This window comes from Humulus lupulus, chromosome 5 (genome assembly GCF_963169125.1).
Source record: "Humulus lupulus chromosome 5, drHumLupu1.1, whole genome shotgun sequence".
NCBI lineage: Eukaryota > Viridiplantae > Streptophyta > Magnoliopsida > Rosales > Cannabaceae > Humulus > Humulus lupulus.
In genome coordinates, this window is record NC_084797.1 from 80,423,900 (window position 1) to 80,440,008 (window position 16,109).

At 38.4% G+C, this 16,109-nt stretch overlaps 1 non-coding gene across 1 annotated transcript; it reads right to left on the minus strand.

The window, feature by feature from the left end:
- Positions 1 to 11,095: 11,095 nt before the first annotated feature.
- On the minus strand, positions 11,096 to 11,202 carry LOC133780986 (small nucleolar RNA R71). The gene has a single exon (XR_009869787.1). It is a non-coding gene; the product is annotated as a small nucleolar RNA R71 (small nucleolar RNA).
- Between the last annotated feature and the right edge of the window lie 4,907 nt (positions 11,203 to 16,109).

Below are 16,109 nucleotides of genomic sequence, written 5' to 3' on the forward strand. Positions count from 1 at the left end.
GACCAACCATCTCGTTCTAAGTTGAAGCAGGGTCAGCCTGCTAAGGTTGGTCAGTCGGGGCCGCGGGAGAAGGAGTCGACCCGACTGCAGTAGATGTAGTCTGCTGCTCATGGGGAAAAGGTGGAGTCGTAGTGGCAGAAGGTATATCCTCCGAAGGGCTTGCGTTCCGGGCCTTCTTCGCCTGAGGAGCTTTGCTGCTCTCCTCGGGATGCCTTTTATTGGTTTTCTTCTTGCTTGAAGGAGCCGCGACAGCCTCTGGATCACTGTAGAGGTCAAATACTGGTGGAGTCCATGTTTGAAAAGCAAAAATAGAGTCGAACTGTGAGATAGAATAAATGACTAAGTACATTACATCAGAAAAAGAAGAAAAAAAGGATTGCAAAGTCAAACACCCGAGCTATTATTACTAGTCGCTACACTACAGACTCTACTAGTCTTATACTCATTCTTTGACATGAAGAAGTCTGGCCCTAAATTTGGAGCATATTTAAAATTGCCGTCCCCGTCAAAAAGATGACAGGGAATTGACAAATTGTCTAAAAGCAAAATAACTATACCATTGTCATCCGACGAATCGTCAGAGAGATCGACAGGCTTGGTAGCCTTCTTCTTTCCTTTCCCCAAGGGGGCCGAGGGCCTCTTTGCTCGGGGAGTGCTAGCAGGTTCCCTGATCATAACCCAGTCGGTCTCCTCCGTGGAGGTGACACTTGAGGTTGCTACTCGGGTTCCTCTTCGGCGCAAGCACTCCCTGCCGAGGGCCCCCTCGTGTCCGGTTGAGGGGCCCAGAGGCCAACCATCCTAAGGTTAGCCTCTGTAACCAGATTCTTGACACTCTTTTCAACATCAGCCATGCTGGCTAGGAGTGCCGATCTCAACTCCATGTCCGGAGTTGGGTTCGGTCGCAACCACGGGCTTGGAAGACATCAATAGTTTAAGACATTGTGGAGGAAAATGCTAAGTAAAGAAGTCAGCCAGCAATAAAAAATTTTTACCTCCTCGTGCGAAAGCCAGGTTATCCGCGACCATGTCACCTGTGAGAAAGTACTCTTGGTAGTACCTCCCCACGTTTGAGATATGAGTTGTGTCGGTCAGGAAAGTGCGCCCGGTTTCCTGATGACAGAGGTGGAAGAACCCCGTGCCTTCTCGGTTGGGGTTAGATTTGAGGTCGAATAGGTAGTTGACTTCATGAAGCGATGGCATAGGCCATTTCTTCTGGCTGTACATAATATAGAGTGCAGCAAGCATTCTATATCCATTCGAGGTTATTTGAAAGGGGGCAACTCCAAAATAGTTGGCCACCCCCTGAAAGAATGAGTGAAGAGGCAAGGTGGCTCCTCTCTCAATGTGAAACTGCGACTATGCGCTGAAGGCGCCTCCAGGAAGATTTGCCCTTTGGTCTGGGTTAGGTTTGACTAGGGTCACCCCTGAGAGACTATATTTCCTTAAGTAGTTGGCGATCATTCTGATCGTCATCCTACTTTCAGAAACTACATACCACTTAACATCCGGCTGAATGGCGTGTCGAGGGCGGGCATGTCTTTGGATGTTTGGGTTGGGAGCATTTTCATCTCGACCACTATTCGAGGGAACATCAACCGAAGCAGCAGGCTGATGAGAAGGGTCGGAGGTTTTCCTTTTCTGGGCCTTGGTTTTGGTGCGGGCCATATTTTGGGTCAAAACTGGGGAAGCGTTTGGATTAGTATGAGAAAAGTGAATTTCAGGTATCAATGACGAGGGTTGTTCTTTGTCCTCGAGCAGTTGAGCTAGCAGATCATTGTCGATGGGTCTTTCTCCTCCCCACGGGTCTTGCATGTAAACTGCAAACAGACAAAGGAGGAGATAAGACGCACAGCCTGGGAGCTTATGTTGAAAGTTGGAATAACGTTGCTCGCGTCTACGACCAACAACATTCTAACCGAAACACTAAGTTTTATGCGAATAGTTTGAAAAACGGATCAAAAAGTGAAAGTAAGAAGTTTTTCTGGAAAAAGCTCTTTCAACTCCAAAGGGGCGGAAAAAACCCAATTTTTCAGCTAGCCTAAAAATCAAATTTTTACTTCGATTTTACGCACTAAACCCATGATCCTGACTATCAAACTGATTCCTAACTTCTACAGAGAAAAACTACACTACCCTATCAAGCATCAAACAATTTATACAAAATCTTCACAAATTTCTACCCAAGACCATAAAAAACTACACTACAGAGCAAAACTACACTACAGATCCTGACTATCAAACTGATTCCTAACTTCTACAGAGCAAAACTACACTACCCTATCAAGCATCAAACAATTTATACAAAATCTTCACAAATTTCTACCCAAGACCATAAAAATTTTTAGAGCACAGAAATAGTATGCATGGAATCTCAAAGGGTTTAAACGTCGAAGAAATTTACCTGGATAAAGATTGAAGATTCTGAAAAGGAATGACTTTGGGTTTGCAAGCGAAGGACCCTTAGCTAAGCGACTGAAGATCTTTGAAGTTCCGGGTTCTGAAATAGTTCTTGAGAGTTCTTGGCAAAGAGATGGCGTGCAAAGAGTTAAAAGAAGAATGTGGGGATTATTTATAGAAGCTGAGGTGTGTCGAAAAAGGGTAATCATGAGTTACCTTTTTCAAGGTATGGGGGAGTGTAACGGCCATCGGAAAGGTTTCTTGAAAACTGTAAAGGCATTATTGGACGTGATTAGGTCACAGTTTCAAGAACACACGAGAGGCTCTGACAGATTTTGTGGGGCATACGAAAAGTAAGTGTTCTAAGTTTACTTATTGCTGGTCGCAATAAATAAACTTGGGGGCAAATGTTTATCCAAAAAACAGTTGTTGATGACGTGGCAAGGATTTTCAACACGTGGCCGACATGTGGCACAGATATTGCTCGCCTATCGACTAGGATTATTTCCACATGGACATATCACGTTTTATATACGACCAGACTGGTCGTATACTCCGATCATTTATGTAAAGATTTGTACAGTTGTAATGATATCCGAGAATATCTCTTCATTATGATCTGCAGATCCATTTATTAAGGATAGATATTATTTCCTAATTCATGTAACTCATCTTGAGCCTATAAATACTCAAGAAATAGCTCAAGGAGGGGGATCGATCTTTTTCTTTCGGAATTATATTACTATTATTCATTGTTGTATTGTTTTCTTCTTCTAAGGTCTGTGAAACTCAGGAACCTTAGTTCTTTGATCACACCTTTGAAGCTCAATACTAAGAATAGTGTCAAGTGGACGTAGGTTATGACCAATCACTGGGGCCGAACCACTATAATTCTCTTTGTTCTGTATTTTTCCATTATATCATTTTCTCAAGCTCTATATTACTTTTCTGTCGTTTTCTAGATTCTGCGTCGTTGACCAAAATCAGGGTCAACAAAATCTCTTTAATATAATAACCTTAATTTATTAATCTCAATATTATTACAGTAAAATTATGAGATTGCACTCTTGGAATTATAGACATTTATTTAATTACAAAAAACTTTGAATAAAAAAAGTTTCCATTGATTTAATTATTACATAAAATTCAATCCTCTATTAATGGTTCATAATTAAAGTAGGCATAGGATCACAATATTACTTCTTTAATTATTTCTTGTTTCCTTAAGTACCATTAACTTTACTAGTGAATGTCAATTCATAAACTAATTTTTGTATTTGAGCTCAATAACCTTTCAGTTCCAAAATTTTACTCTTAAGAGAACCATATTTCAATTCCTCTTAGAAATGTATAGATTCCATGACTTTATACTATGTCCCCTGCCACTTACACCAATGATTCCCCTAAACAAAAGTTTTTTAGCCTGGTCATTTTGACAAACTATAACAAGTGAATTAAAGGACCTAAATGATATAAATAGGAGTTCATAGCAACCTCATGATTAAGTTAAATACATATATGATCAACTTATCGACATGTTTAATTAATACTTATAAAATAAAACATCGTTTAATTAAGTATTAATAACTTATCAGGTCCAGTTCTGTATAATCACATTATACAAAGTACCTCCACTAAGATGTCCTACTACATCAGTAATCCAGATCTAGTTACGTGTATTCATAATACTAGAGAACTGAACAAACAATATTTAATCAAAAGATTCCATATAACTCTGTTTCACTGTGAACTATTTAAATTTATTCCCTACAATCTTAATTCTCTTGTAAAAATATAAGATTGTAGTCATAGTAACGAATTTCAGAATTTTCTGATATTCATATAATATTATTTAAATAAAAATAATAAACAATCAATAAATGCAAAAATTCATTTAATTTATTTATTTCATAAAAAACATTGTCTAATACTTATGCTATAAGGGCATAATTCATAACAATCTCCCACTTGCCCAAAGCAAATGGGGCATTTCTTTCAAGCCCATGTTTCTAATGTGATCTTCAAAAGACTTAGTAGTTAAAGTCTTCGTGAAAGGATTTGCAAGGTTATGTTCAGAAGCTATCTTCATAACTGCTACATTTCCTCTGTGAACTATCTCCTTGATCAAGTGATACTTCCTCTCGATATGCTTTCCTCTCTTATGACTTATTGGTTCTTTTGAGTTAGCTACCACCTCACTATTTTCACAGTATAGGACTAGTGGCTTATACACGTCTGGAAAATCTTCTAGATGAATATAGAAATTTTTGAGCCACACAATCTCTTTAAATTCTTCACAAGCCACTATGTATTCATCTTCCATTGTAGAATATGCAATACTGGTTTTTTTATGCTACGCTAGACTACACTCTTCCACAAAGTGTGAACACTGGCCTAGAAGTCAATTTCTGTGAATCTCTATCTTACTAAAAATAAGAATCAATGTAACCAATGGGGTTCAGGTCACAACCTGAAAATAAAAGCATATATTCTCTAGTTTTCCTAAGGTACTTGAGAATATTGTTTACTGCAACCCAATGAATCAATTCTGGATTGGACTGATAACGAGTGACTATCCCAACTGTATAACAAATATCAAGTCTCATACATAGCATGGCATGCCTACTATAGAGGGATGGGGATATTGTCTCGTGTCCTCTTCTTCTTGAGGTGTCTTAGAACACCGTTCTTTAGAAAGGACAATTCCATGATGGGTTGGCATTGTTGGTAACTGGTTTACCATGTGCGCAGCGGAAAGCACAGGGTGTTGGGCACAGAGATTTCAAATTTTTTATTTAAACAAACTTTAAATAATTAGATATGTTAACATGAAAAACATTAATCATAGAGAAATAAAAAGATGAGGATTTACCAGTTGAAGAACGATTAAGAATCATTGCTATCATTTTGTATCTCAAACGAACATCCAATCCAAAGCTGTCTTTGAAATACTCAGACCAAGATCTTCCAAGATATATTTCTACACCTCAAGATGTGTGTGGGCACGTAGAGTAATGGTAGGGAAAATTTCTGATTCACAAGATATTCTCAACACATGAGATCTTGGAATATTAGGTCTGAGACAATTCTTAGGGATTGAGAAGAATTATACAATATATATTTCTCTTTGTCAAAAGTATATTATTCTCTTTCAAAAGTTCATTTTTTTGTGAAACTATTTCCATATGATGGATTTATAAAAGAATTAATTAAATTTTAAAATTCAAAATTCAAAATTCAAATTATAAATCAATTATTAAGTAATTAAATAAATAAAAGAAAGGTTCAAGGCCCATTCGTGGACCTTGTTACACACCGACTACAATGCATGCACTGTAGTTGGCATGTAACACTTCTCTTATTTCAAGGATGTGTTTCAACCATTTTCTTTTAATTATTATTTAATAATTATTTATCAAAAAATATCTAAACTTGATAACTTATATTATATTAATTAAAGAATAAATATCATTTCAAATTCAAATCTAATTTGAATTATCATAAATATCTTTTAACACTACTTGAATAAATAAAAGTAATCAATTTAAAATTAATTATCTTAATTATTTAAATGCTATTTTCAAAAATACCATTTTATTTAAAAAAATAATTTTCAAAAAATATAATTAATTAATTTATTAATTTTGAAAATTAATTTGTCTCAATTACATATTTGACCCTAAAGAACAAATTTCTTCCAAATACATCATTTTTTTTTCCAAGTTCAACTCTTACCTTGAATAGTGTTTATAGAGCCATCTCGGAGACCTATGGACCTATAATTTTAAACTCCAGATTGTTAATTAAAATTTTTTAATATAATAACCTTAATTTATTAATCTCAATATTATTCCACTAAAAATATGAGATTGCACTCTTGTAATTATACACATTTATTTGTTGAGTACTTTTAAATATATAAAAATGTCCATTGATTTAATCACTACATACAATTCAATCATCTATTAATGGTTCATAATTAAAGTAGGAATTAATCACCGTTTAACCTCTTTAATTATATATTGTTTCCTTAAGTACCATTAATTTTACTAGTGAAGGTATGATTTATGAATTTGAGCTCAATAACCTTTCAGTTCCAAAAGTTAACCCTTAAAAGAACAATATTTCAATTCCTCTTAGAAATGTATAGATTCCATGTCTGGATACTATGTCTTCTGCCACTTACATCAATAATTCGCCAAAACAAAAGTTTTCAACCTCATCATTTTGACAAACTATAACAAGTGAATCAAAGGACTCAAATGACGTAAATAGGATTTCATAGCAAGCTCATGATTAAGATCAATTTGTATATGATCATCTTATTGATTTTTTTAACTAATACTTATAAAATAAAACAATATTTAAGTAAGTATTAATAACTTATCGGGTTCAGTTCTATATAATCACATTATACAAAGTAACCCCACTAAGATGTCCTACTACATCGGTAATCCGAATCTAGATTACATGTATTCATAATACTAGTGAACCGTACTAACAATATTTAATCCAAGGATTCCATATAACTCTGTTTCACTGTGAACTATTTAAATTCATTCCCTACACTCTAAATTCTCTTTTACTAACAATACCACGATGTTGTAACACCCTACTTCCTTAGAGTTGTTACTATGTCAGTTAAAAATGTTCCATTAGCTCGCTAATCAAGGTTTTAGGTTAAAAGTGTGACTAAATTGAGATAAAACTTGTTTAATGACATTAATTATAAAAATTTGGACATTCATTGAAATCATAAAAATTTATACATTTTGGATCCCAAAATACTATTTCGAAAATATATTACAACTCAAAAATAAAATTTCAGTTGACCTAAGCGACAACGCAGTTCATTACAGTACATTCCCTAAAATAACCCTGGCTGTGGTAGCCAGGTAGGTTGAACATATACCCGTCGCTCCACGCTTTCCATACTCATGGTTGGTCGACCTTCCCTTTGCCCTTACCTACACCGTAGTGCACCTGTGAGCCAAAGCCCAGCAAGAAAAGTCAACATATAACATATAACATAACAATCCATAGTATATAACAAACACAGCCAACAAGCTAAACACATAGCGCCCTACACCATCCCAGGCGCTTTACCAGGTGTTGGGTTCGCGGTCTTCACCGAGCAGGTGGATTCAACACCCTAGGAGGGTCTCGCCTTAGCGGCCTGCACTCAGCGTGCTTAATGCCGATCCTGTACCCGACTTCATGCCATTCTCGGCCTTCGCTGTTCCCAACCCTCGCCGTTCATTCGCAAATATATATATCATTCACTGATATTTTCACGATATTAAACATAAACAATAGGGTCGCGCCCTAAAATATAAACAATAGGGCAGTGCCCTGCTCTACGGGGACAACAGTTTTCTGACCTATGTCCCAAGCTGTCTGAGTTATGCGATTTTGAGCACAGTCCTCTAATCTGAGCCTCATTGAAAACCTAGTTACAACACATCCATAATAACCATCCATCAAGCCTTAAACTAATTAATAACTTCAGAATATTAATCTAACCTCCGGGACTTTGGATTCGACTAAACTGGGTAGTAAAATTCCCACCGAGCTTTAACATTTGGGCTCCCAAGCTTAAAACTCTCAAACAACCATTATTACACATATGAGCCGCGACCCAGCCCCTAAGGCCGCGACGCGCTCAAGTCAGAGGGCAAAGCCCTCTCTGCTGAAGGACGCGGGCCGCGACGCTCTAGACACTGTGCTGCGGTGCCTGGGAAAATTTTTGAGGCCCCCAGGCCTCTACGTTCAAGCAGGTCGCGACGCCTAATGAACAGTCCTACCTACAATTTATTTCACAGCAGCATAACTAAACTAAATACCTCGAACACTTACTCCACCAACACACTAACACTCAAAGACCACATCCCATAGCTTACCCCATAAATCTTCAAAACCACAATTAAAACTTAGTAAAAAGCTATAGAATTTCATACTTCAATTGGAAATTCGACCTAGTCTTCTTTTAACCTCCACAAGATATTTCACAGCAGCATAACTACACTAAATACCTTGAACACTTACTTCACCAACACACTAACACTCAAAGACCACATCCAATAGCTTACCCCATAAAACTTCAAAACCACAATTAAAACTTAGTAAAATGCTATATAATTTCATACCTCAACTGGATATTCAACCTGGGCTTCTTTTAACCTCCACAAGCTTTAAGTGTTCCAAGCTTCAGCCTCAAATTCTAAGCGCCACACCAAATTTTTTAAAATTTCTCAATGTCTCCAAGAAAGGGAGAATCGAGAGAGAGAGAGAGAGAGAGAGAGCAAGAGAAGATTGAGAGTTTTGGTGTATCTTTCCTTCAGGTTCTTTCTAAGTGACTCTAGAGTCTCAGCTGCCTAAGTCTATCCTAGTTGCCTAATGACCAAAATGCCCTCAAGTTTATCCTCAATCCTTCAATGCCACCAAGGGCGTCAATTGCCACACCCTGCAAATTCCTCGAGTGTCCCTATAAATCCCCCTTTAATTCCGACATGCCCAAATAAATGCTAAATTACTACCTATTACCCGATAATTCCCGAAAATATACTGTATTCCCAAAATACCTCTAGGCTCCTCCCGAGTTGGGTATTTAATAATTCCACTCCCTAGGACCGTCTCAGATCGCACATAACATATATATCACCACTCACTCTTGGTATCAATTGCAATATAAACATATATCATATTTATGCTCTCAGCGGGCCAAAATTACAAATATGCCCCTAATAACCAGATGTGGCCCACATGGATATTTGATTTACTTAAACATGTATTTCTAAGCACATAATCATTTAACTCACTGATTAGCGAGTTTTAGACTTGTTTTAATGTGTCTACTTAGGAAGTATTTTAGAGGTTTAGGATTGTTTTGTTCTATTTTACGCTTGTTTTGTGTTGTTTTTGTTTATTTTCAGGTTTTGAAGGATTGGGATGATTTAGAATGAAAAAAGATACCAAAAAGCACAAAAATTCGTAAAGCTGTCAAAAACGACTTTTCTGAGAGAGTAGCGCGACCTCGCTACTGTAGAGCGCGACCGTGCTAGGTTGCTGGAAATTGAAATTTGGCAGATTTTTAAATGAAGGGCTTTTTAGTCCATTCACAAGGGCTAATTTAGGGTAACGAGTTCTGATGCGAGGGGAAGGCAGAAAAGCGTGAATTAGAGGCTAGAGACAAAGAGGAAGGAGAGGAAGGAAGAGGAAAAAGCTTGGAGCAAGCGGGGGCAATCTGTGACAATTCCCCATCTAGTTTTATTCTCTTTTTCTTTAAATTTTCTATGTCATTGTTTATGTTTAATTTGATTATGGATTTGAATATTGAGATGATGAGCTAAACTCTTATTAGGGATTTGATGGATATTGACTGAGATCATCCCATGGTTAATGCTATTTGATTATTTCTTCTTGCTAGTTTATGAAATTTGTTCATCTTTATGCTTAATGTATGCTTGAGATTGATCACCTTAAGCATGATTCATGATCCTAATGTGAAATCTGAAAAGTGAATATTAGGAATGCTCTAATTGAATGAACATAGGTTTTGATGCGAAACGAAAGTATTCGCATAGCTTATTTGACTTATAGATTATTACTTAATGCGAATTGATTGTTGTGCTATCTCAGAAATGCAATAGTTGACAATGCAATTTAGAACCTAAATGATCTGAAAAGAGTTTAGGTGATTTTATAATCTGTCATTTCATTGAAAGAAGAAGAATAGTTAACTAGTGTTAACAATTGGGTAATCGAAGCAATTGAAATCATATCCCTATCTTCAAATCCATTGTTAAACCCTTAATTTCTTATTTGTTGATTTAGCTTGTTGAGTTTTCTGCAATTTAATTTAAAAACCAATTTTTATTGTCACCAAATAGAAATATAAATCTAATTTGGTTAGTACTTAGCTGCAATTCCCTTGGGTTCGACCTCACCTGTGTGAGTACTACTTGTATGATACGTGCACTTGCGTGTATTAAAAATTAAGCAACAAGTTTTTGGCGCCGTTGCCGGGGAATTGTTTAGTTAATATTACGTTAATTGGATTAAATTCTAATTTAGTTTTCTTTTCACTTTTTGCTAACTTGTTTGTGTCAAATTATTCTTATCTCATCTTAGGTACCATTGGTTTATGCGACGTCAAGGACCAGCTGCAAGAGTGCCTGTTGATCCTGAGATAGAGAAGACTTGCCAGCAAAACAGAAAAAACAAAAGGTTGGAAAGAGTTGCACACAGGATTGAGCAAGAGGAAGTTATGGCCAACTACGGTAATAATGGGGGTGCCATAGAAGACCCAGCTAATGGTCAGAATCCACCCGACCATAGCCTGAGGGACTATGTGTTGCCAACAATGACAGGGGTCCAGTCTTGTATAAGACCACCCACCGTAGATGCAAACAATTTTGAAATAAAGCCAGCCATACTTCAGATGGTTCAATCCACAGTCCAGTTTGGGGGACTACCCACTGAAGACCCAAACATGCATCTCTCTAACTTCATGGAGCTCTGTCAGACATTTAAGATGAACGGAGTTAGTGATGATGCTATCAGACTTAGATTGTTCCCATTTTCTCTGAGGGAGCGAGCTAAGAGTTGGTTGGTATCCTTGCCACCTAACTCAATCAATACATGGAATGATCTAGCACTGAAGTTCCTCTCTAAGTTTTTCCCTCCAGCTAAAGCAGCTAAGTTGAGAGGAGAGATCAATAATTTTTCTCAGTTGGATAATGAATCTCTTTATGAAGCTTGGGAGAGATTCAAAGAGTTGATAAGAAAGTGCCCGCATCACGGAATAGAGAAATGGATGCTAGTCCATAATTTTTATAATGGGTTGTGTGGTACTACTCGCACACTCATTGATGCAGCAGCTGGTGGTGCGTTTATGAGAAAAAGCGCCAATGAGGCATATTACTTGTTGGAAGAAATGGCCATGAATAATCAGCAGTGGCCAAGTGAAAGAAGTTCTTCAAGGAAAGTGGCCGGTATGTATGAAGTGGATGCAATTTCGAAATTGACCGCTCAAGTTGAGGCCTTGACTAAGCAATTGCAAGGCAATGTAATAACAGCTCCAGTGCAACAGGCCCAGACTTTGTGTGAAATATGTGGGGGCCCTCATGCCTATGAACAGTGTTAGTATGCTGATGTAAACAACATGCCTATGGAGCAGGCTCAGGCTATTGGGAATTTTCCTCGACAGAGCAACAACAACCCTTACTCCAATTCCTTTAATCAAGGGTGGAGGAATCATCCCAACTTCTCTTGGAAGAATGATCAGCAAGGCCAATCTTCAAGCCAACAACAGTCATTCCAATAACAGCCACAGGGGTTCTTTCAGCCAAGATTTAGACAGCAGCAACAACCCCAACCGACCACTCATCATCAGCAGCAACAAAATTCTGGTGGAAATTCTAATGCTCAGTCGGATGTGTTAAACCAATTCATGGCTGAAACTCGGTCTTCTATTAGAATTTTGGAGACCCAAATGGGACAATTGGCTACTCTCAAGGCTAATCGTGCCCAAGGTAACTTGCCTAGCACCACTGAAGTCAATCCGAAAGAGAATTGCAAGGAAATCACGTTGAGAAGTGGGAAGAATTATGAGGGACCAAGTGAAAAGCAGCCAGTTGAAGAAGTGGGTCAGGATCAACAGGCACAGGCACCGACACAAGAGGAAAAGAAGCACAGTGAGGAAAAGGCTACTGAGGGCATACCAGTAAAAGAGGCTACCCCACCAATCAGTATTGAGCATCACATAATGATTCCCTACCCCCAAAGGCTCCGTAAGAACAACATGGACAAGCAGTTTACTAAATTCCTGGAAGTTTTCAAGAAACTGCACATCAACATTCCATTTGCGGAGGCCTTAGAGCAAATGCCGAGCTATGTCAAGTTCATGAAGGACATCTTGTCCAAGAAGAGGAAGATGGAGGATTTTGAAACTGTGGCATTGACAGAAGAGTGTAGTGCTATACTGCAAAAGAAGCTCCCTCCTAAACTGAGAGATCCTGGGAGTTTCACAATACCGTGCACTATTGGGAGAATTGAGGGAATAAATGCTCTTTGTGATTTGGGGGCCAGTATCAACCTGATGCCATTGTCAGTTTTCAAGAGATTGCAACTTGGTGAAGCAAAGCCCACAACTATAACTTTGCAACTAGCTGATCGTTCGTTGGCACATCCAAGAGGGGTAATTGAAGATGTCCTGGTCAAAGTGGACAAGTTTATTTTTCCTGCCGATTTCATAGTTCTTGACATGGAAGAGGATAGCAATGTCCCCATTATCCTTGGGAGACCCTTCTTGGCAACAGGCCAAGCACTCATAGATGTTCAGAAGGGTGAGTTGAAGTTGAGAGTGCAAGGGGAAGAAGTTGTGTTCAATGTGCTCAAGGCCATGACCTATCCAGAAGCTAGTGACAATTGCTTTTCGGTTGATGTAATGGGTAATCTAGTGGAAGAGAGAAAACTGATAAAAGATCCTCTTGAGTTGAGTTTGGTTGAAGATGAAGTTAGTGATCAAGATGGAAAGGAAGCTATGGAGTACGCAAAATGGCTTAATTCTTATGGGCCATTGAAAAGGAAATACTTTGAAGAGCTTGGGGCAGTACCAAAAAGATCATTGCCCTCAGTTGAGAAACTCCCAGAGTTAGAACTGAAGGTACTTCCTCACCATCTGAGGTATGAATTTTTGGGTGAAAACAAGACACTTCCGGTTATAGTTTCAGCTTCACTATCTGATGTGGAGACTGAAAAATTGTTGAGAATTCTGAGAGAGCACATGAAGGCTAGGGCTGAGCATAAAATCCGAAAAACCGAAAAAACCGTGTACACCGACCTACCGAACACCGAAAAAACCGAAACCGTTTAAACCGAAAACCGAAAAAACCGCCGACGGTGCAAACCGCCACTGTTCGGTCGGTTTGAAAATTTTGGGTGAACCGACCAAAAAAACCGAAACCGACCGAACACAATAAAATAATAATATAATATTATATAATTTTTAATTATTAAAATTTTTAATAAAAATAAAAAAAAAACTTAGGGCACTTGTAAATGTAATTATGTTCTATATATTTATGTTTTAAAAACATACAAAAATGGATTCTAACAATCCAAAATTTTTAATTTTTTAACTAAAACTTTCAAAAAAAAAAATAAAATAAAAAATAAAAAATCAATTCGGTTTGGTCGGTTTAACCGACCAAACCGCGGTCCAAAAGGGTCGGTTTTTTTTTAAACTGGTTTGGTTCGGTCGGTTTTTGGATTGCACCAATCCGAACCGAAAACCGAAGTCTGGATTTTTTTTTGTGAAAAAACCGCCCAAACCGACCGATGCTCACCCCTAATGAAGGCCATTGGGTGGACTTTGGCAGACATCAAGGGGATCAGCCCCTCTACTGTTATGCACCAGATTTTAATGGAGGACGGAGTCAAACCAACCATAGATGCCCAAAGAAGACTTAATCCGCCAATGAAGGAAATTGTGAGAAAGGAAGTGGTGAAGTGGTTAGATGCAGGGGTGGCTTACCCAATTTCTGACAGTGAATGGGTGAGTCCGGTTCAGGTAGTACCTAAAAAGGGGGGAATGACGGTAGTGAAGAATGAGAAGAACGAGTTAATTCCAACAAGAACTGTTACTGGTTGGAGAATATGCATTGACTACCGCAAGCTGAACATGGCAACAAGGAAAGACCATTTTCCCCTTCCATTCATTGATCAGATGTTAGACAGACTGGCAGGAAAGGAGTATTATTACTTTTTGGATGGTTACTCCGGGTATCATCAAATAGTCATTGCACCAGAGGACCAAGAGAAAACGACATTTACATGTCCTTATGGCACATTCGCTTTTCGACGAATGCCATTTGGGCTATGTAACGCACCAGCAACTTTCCAACGGTGTATGATGGCTATTTTTTCTGACTTGGTTGAGAATTGTATAGAAATTTTCATGGATGATTTCTCAGTGTTTGGCTCATCGTTTGATCATTGTTTGAGGAACTTGGAGCTGGTATTGATTCGATGTGAAGAATCCAATTTGGTGCTTAATTGGGAGAAGTGCCATTTCATGGTTAAAGAGGGGATTGTTTTGGGACACAAGATCTCACAGAAAGGCATTGAGGTAGACAAAGCTAAGGTGTCTACTATTGAGAATTTGCCCCCTCCAGTTTCGATAAAGGGGATTCGTAGTTTTTTGGGTCATGCTGGTTTCTACAGACGGTTTATAAAGGATTTCTCAAAGATCTCCAAGCCATTGTCTAGTTTGCTTGTTAATGGAGTGCCCTTTGAGTTTGGAAAGGAGTGTATGGAGGCGTTTCAAACTCTTAAGGAAAAATTGATTTCGGCACCTATAGTCATTGCACCGAATTGGGAGCTTCCATTCGAGTTGATGTGTGATGCAAGTGATTATGCTGTAGGGGCTGTGTTGGGTCAACGAGTTGACAAGGTTTTTCGCACCATCTACTATGCTAGTAGGACCTTGAATGATGCTCAGTTGAATTATGCTACTACTGAAAAGGAGATGTTGGCCATAGTCTTCGCTTGTGATAAGTTCAGGCCATATTTAATCGGGAATAAGGTTATTGTGTACACAGACCATTCGGTGATCAAATACCTTATGACCAAGAAGGATGCCAAGCCAAGACTAATCCGATGGGTCCTTCTCCTCCAGGAGTTTGAGTTAGAAATCAGAGACAAGAAGGGTATCGAGAACCTAGTAGCAGATCATTTGTCAAGATTGGAGTCAGAAGAGGGTCAGAATATGAAGGAAGTCCAGATAAATGATGAGTTCCCTGATGAGCAGTTGTTTGCTTTAAAAGAAAGTTTGTTGATTCCATGGTTTGCTAATTATGTCAACTTTCTAGCTGCAAACATTACACCTCCTGACATGACAAGACAACAATTGAAGAAATTCTTTTCTGAGGTAAAGCATTATTATTGGGAAGAGCCAATCCTTTATAAGCACTGTGCCGATCAGATAATTAGAAGATGTGTGCCTGAAGAGGAGATGTACTCTATCCTGAATCATTGTCATAGTCTGCAGTGTGGAGGTCACTTTGGTGGGACAAGGACTGCTGCGAAGGTTCTACAAAGTGGGTTCTTCTGGCCAACTCTCTTTAAGGATGCTCATGAGTTTTTCAAGGCATGTGATCGTTGTCAGAGGACTGGTAATATTTCAAGAAGGAACGAGATGCCTTTGACAGGTATTTTAGAAGTGGAACTGTTTTATGTGTGGGGTATTGACTTCATGGGCCCTTTTCCGTCATCCTACAACAATCTGTTTATTTTGCTAGCTGTGGACTACGTTTCTAAGTGGGTGGAAGCGGCTGCAACTCATGCTAATGACGGTAAAACAGTTCTTACTTTTCTCCAAAAGTACATTTTCACCCGGTTTGGTACTCCTAGAGCTATTATTAGTGATGAGGGGAGTCATTTCTGTAACAAGTAATTTGAAGCATTACTTGCAAAATATGGAGTTAGACATAGAAAAGCATTACCTTATCACCCGCAGAGTAATGGACAAGCTGAGATTTCCAACCGGGAAATTAAGTTAATCTTGGAGAAGACAGTACAGCGTTCGAGGAAAGACTGGTCTAAGAAGCTCGATGATGCTTTGTGGGCATACAGAACAGCTTTCAAAACACCTATTGGTATGTCACCATATAGGTTGGTCTTTGGGAAAGCGTGTCATCTTCCAGTGGAAC